The 4,813-nt window shown below is 45.7% G+C and overlaps 1 long non-coding RNA gene, 2 other non-coding genes and 1 pseudogene across 3 annotated transcripts; 1 reads left to right on the forward strand and 3 right to left on the reverse strand.

Annotated features, from left to right (window-relative positions):
- Positions 1–236: 236 nt before the first annotated feature.
- Positions 237–355, reverse strand: LOC142393563 (5S ribosomal RNA; annotated as a pseudogene).
- A 354-nt stretch (positions 356–709) lies between these two features.
- On the forward strand, positions 710–828 carry LOC142393608 (5S ribosomal RNA). Its single transcript, XR_012772148.1, has one exon. It is a non-coding gene; the product is annotated as a 5S ribosomal RNA (ribosomal RNA).
- A 301-nt stretch (positions 829–1,129) lies between these two features.
- On the reverse strand, positions 1,130–1,248 carry LOC142392358 (5S ribosomal RNA). Its single transcript, XR_012771014.1, has one exon. It is a non-coding gene; the product is annotated as a 5S ribosomal RNA (ribosomal RNA).
- A 1,565-nt stretch (positions 1,249–2,813) lies between these two features.
- Positions 2,814–3,984, reverse strand: LOC142391914 (uncharacterized). Its single transcript, XR_012770638.1, has 4 exons — positions 3,909–3,984; positions 3,694–3,793; positions 3,307–3,551; positions 2,814–3,206 (listed from the first exon to the last, which is right to left on the reverse strand). It is a non-coding gene; the product is annotated as an uncharacterized LOC142391914 (long non-coding RNA).
- Positions 3,985–4,813: the final 829 nt, after the last annotated feature.

Consider the following 4,813-nt stretch of genomic DNA (forward strand, 5'->3'; position numbering starts at 1 on the left):
CCAGGAAGTTAACCAGCTTGGGCTGCTGCTGATTGGTTGGCAGACACCTCTGTTTCTGTTTGGCTCTCAGTCTCCATGTTGCTGATCCTGGATCTGCTGAGATGTCCCAGGCCATTGTTGGCTTTGATCCTCATACATTTAACTTTGTCCTGAGAAAGGACAAGTTCCAAAAAGTCAAACAGGGACTGCTTTTGCATTTGACGTAGCCAAACTGCATGCGCCTAGAGAAGCCAAAAGGCTTACAGCACCTGGTATTCCCAGGCCGTCTCCCATCCAAGTACTAACCAGGCCCGACTCTTCTTGGCTTCTGAGATCTGACGAGATCAGGCATGTTCAGGGTGGTGTGGCCGTAAGCCAGCAACGGAATCACAAACCAGCTTTTTATAGATTCTGAAACAGAATCTGTTATTGTATTCCGACTTCTAAAATAGAACTATACTGTTTAGAGAAGACGCAGTTTATGAGCATGTCGTGGGATTGAGCTTCCCTGGTTTCTCTATATGACAACGGACACAAAACTACACACAGGGAACAGAGGAGCTTGACAGACAGTTATCTGAGAGTCCCATTTTCAGCTGCAGAGAACAATCACATCAGGGAAGTCAACGTGCAGGCTCAACAGCAGCCTCTCAAGCCAGCTCTCTAGTAAAAATAGGGGAAACGTATGGTTCCAGCACCTATATAACATATATTTGTCACAGGGACTGTGGCTTACGGCCACACCGCCCTGAACACGCCCGATCTCGTCCGATCTCGGAAGCCAAGCAGGGTCGGGCCTGGTTAGTACTTGGATGGGAGACCGCTTGGGAATACCAGGTGCCGTAAGCTTTTTTCTCTTCTCTCTGCGGCCTGCATGTAACATCTGACCATCACCGTGTGCCATACAGACACCAGGAAGTTAACCAGCTTGGGCTGCTGCTGATTGGTTGGCAGACACCTCTGTTTCTGTTTGGCTCTCAGTCTCCATGTTGCTGATCCTGGATCTGCTGAGATGTCCCAGCAGGCCATTGTTGGCTTTGATCCTCATACATTTAACTTTGTCCTGAGAAAGGACAAGTTCCAAAAAGTCAAACAGGGACTACTTTTGCATTTGACGTAGCCAAACTGCATGCGCCTGGAGAAGCCAAAAGGCTTACAGCACCTGGTATTCCCAGGCGGTCTCCCATCCAAGTACTAACCAGGCCCGACTCTGCTTGGCTTCTGAGATCTGATGAGATCAGGCGTGTTCAGGGTGGTGTGGCCGTAAGCCAGCAATGGAATCACAAACCAGCTTTTTATAGATTCTGAAACAGAATCTGTTATTGTATTCCGACTTCTAAAATAGAACTATACTGTTTAGAGAAGACGCAGTTTATGAGCATGTCGTGGGATTGAGCTTCCCTGGTTTCTCTATATGACAACGGACACAAAACTACACACAGGGAACAGAGGAGCTTGACAGACAGTTATCTGAGAGTCCCATTTTCAGCTGCAGAGAACAATCACATCAGGGAAGTCAACGTGCAGCAGCAGCCTCTCAAGCCAGCTCTCTGGTAAAAATAGGGGAAACGTATGGTTCCAGCACCTATATAACATATATTTGTCACAGGGACTGTGGCTTACGGCCACACTGCCCTGAACACGCCCGATCTCGTCCGATCTCGGAAGCCAAGCAGGGTCGGGCCTGGTTAGTACTTGGATGGGAGACCGCTTGGGAATGGCTCATGACCCCCCCAAGTACATATTGCTCAACCCTGGGATCGATCGAAAATGATCAAAACGGATGGTGCCATCTGGTGGTCAAAATCCTGAAGTGTTATTTACGGAAATTGTTATGTACAAAGCCTGATTTCCTTTCTAATTTCTTGAATTTCTCCATGGGGATCAATAAAGTATCTATCTATCTATCTATTGAAATCCACTAGTCTGCTGAATGTTTTGTGTATTATTTTCATAGTTTCAGTTGATGAGATTCATATAGTCAAGTGGAAAAGTGTGTAACTGTTACATTTTTGGGCTGAATTAAGAAAGGGTGTAATGTATCAGTGAATTGATGTGTTATCTTACACTATCCCAACCCTTCTGAAACCCAAGCATACAGAGACTCCAAAATACTTGAAATACTTTTACAACTTTTATTTTTCATCCAGAATGTGTTTCATTTAAAAGGCAATGCATGAAAACACAAGTATACAAGATCTGTTTGGTTTAAAGCTCGCTCACCACGACAAGGTACAGATCTACGAGCGAGAACACGAGACAAGGAGAGACAAACATGTACTACCATTTGCAATCATTTAGTTAAACATGGAGCTGACAGACATACAAACATCACAAAGACATGAAGCTGACAAAGACAAACAACACGCATGACAAAAACACAGATTATCTGAACATGAACAACCACTAAAGGGTATGTAAACTGATTGTGTTAGATCAGAACTGATTACGGTTAAAATGATTGAGGTTAGATTGGCCTTGATACTGAACATAGGCCAGAACATGTTTGTATAAAAAGATAATAAAGTGCATTTTAACAGCAACATAAATAAAAAAACAAACACAAGAACTGTAAAGTGCATTATTTGTAACTTTTGAACTATATAAATAATAGATTATACTTTGAAACACACACACACACACACACACACACACACAAACAAACAAAGTTATTTACACAATTATTTACAGTTATTTACACAGTTCCCCTCTTTTCCAACTCTGCATCCACCACACATTTAAAGTGTATGAAGCTGTCGTACACCACACTGACAAACCCAGAGATGGTGGATTTCCTAGTGGTTGGACAGTAGGAAAAAAATTTCTGGGTGCTTCCAGCCACTTTGTCCTTGGGAGGTGTGTACCTCTTCCGCTGTCCACCACAATTAGGCACGTGGCAAGCCCCACATGGCCGCAAGGACTTGTTCGGCATGAGTGCCGAGACTGTTGGTGCAGGAGGTACAAAGCTCTGGCTGCACGATGGCCCACGAAACAGGACGGAGGGAGCCTGTGGCTGTGAGGGGAGAACCAGCAGTATGGGTGCTGCCGACACAGGGGGTGGTCCATAGGTGGATGCAGCAGGCTTTGGCTGGAGGTGGGTGGATGCAGCAGGCCCTGGCAGAATGGGGGTGGGCGCAGCAGGCTTTGGACGAGTGGAGGAGGACGACGCTGTGGGCTGAACGGGCCGTCTCACAGAAGGCACAGGCTCTGGCTCTTCAACAAATATTCTGGAAATATAAAATACACATGTAATGAGTATCGATATGACGTATGTGCTATTTGCTTTCCACAGCCAACAGGTGAAACAAAGTGCTTATGACAACTTACCTCCGCTTCTCACCACGCCTTTTTCCAGCCTCGTGATGAACGTGCTGGTACTGGACCTGAGGCCGGTCTGGTGGTGGGAGGGACGTTGGCAGCGCAGGAGCTTCAGGGAACGGTGCGTCTGACAGCACTTTCAGGTGAGGCGTCACCTTCGGCAGTACTGCCGTCCTGGCACACAGAGCTGGCGAGGTCTCCCCAGGTGGTCAGCTGCGTGCTGACCGACGCCTCGGAACTGTCCAGGACACTCTCTGAAGAGAACACAACAAAAATGTATCAACTGCATTGCTCGATACATACTGATGAATTTCACGTGGCACAAACACAAGTTCTAGCAGCTCCACAGCATACTACAAAGAATTTCATGTTCATTTCAGCATAATACTACTATACCTGCAGCAGCCAACAACTCGGCATCGGTGGTGTAGTTGGGGTCTTTCTGAGAGAGGTCGGGGACGGTCGGAGGAGCCCAGTCTTTCTTTGATTGAGCTTTCTGCAGAAAATAAAATACAACTATAGACTAATCTCATAAAATAATACTTTTACTAATACTGGTTACTGCTTAACATCAATTACTCAGGTCTAAAAGGTAACTGAGTTTATCTTACCTTCAACCTCCTGTCAAGGTGACATGTGACAGGAGGGAACTCTCTGGCGTACTCGAGCAGTCGCTCCTTCTGCCACTTCATCAGCTCGTTCTGCTCTACCTGCTGACAGTACTCGAACAGCAACCACACCAGCCAGCCGACATTGTTTTCAATAAGCCACCTGAAGGTCTGACCGGCGTACTTCCCAAACACGATGACCAGCTGACCTTTCCACAGCTCACCCCCGGACCTCTTGGCAGCCGCCTCTACTGTCTTGGGATCCAGCCATGTAGGGTCAACAATGGTGCTGGGTGCCTCGTCAGGTTGGACTTTTCAGTAAAAATCTTGTCGCACACGCTGCACCGATGCGGCTTCTCCATGTTTCATCTGGTACAGTAAAAAGTGAATAAATGAGTAAAACTAAAAGCAGATGAGGGCTTAAATACATTTTTAGAGACCCTACAGCCCTCATAAAAGTAGTAACCAAAAACAGCCCATTCATTCATCACTTTGTTTTTAGCATACAAATCGTTGACATGTTTACACCTCTAAAGCATATTTCCACATCGAATTTCAAATCCAAATTGTTGTAACACCATCTCTATGATCTTAAGAAGCGAGGTAGAGTGTCTGATCACGTTTTTAAAGTATTTCCAGGGATCGTCAGGTTACATTACAGTGGCGATTGGTAGGTCATTCATTTTCACAGCAGCATGCTAATCGTTTTTGCCAGTTTTAAGAGAATCATTCAACACAGCAAAAGTGACATCTAGCTGGCTAAATGCACCACCGATTTACCAACAGAAAGAGCTAAGAATGAAGAATATTGAACTTAGTTGAGAGAAACGGGAGCGTCAAATGTGTACTGTAGGCTATCGCTGGATTCGCCGGTTCAGCTGTTAACAGTCGCGTTAATCTGCCGGTTT

Source organism: Odontesthes bonariensis, chromosome 11, assembly GCF_027942865.1.
Source record: "Odontesthes bonariensis isolate fOdoBon6 chromosome 11, fOdoBon6.hap1, whole genome shotgun sequence".
Lineage (NCBI taxonomy): Eukaryota > Metazoa > Chordata > Actinopteri > Atheriniformes > Atherinopsidae > Odontesthes > Odontesthes bonariensis.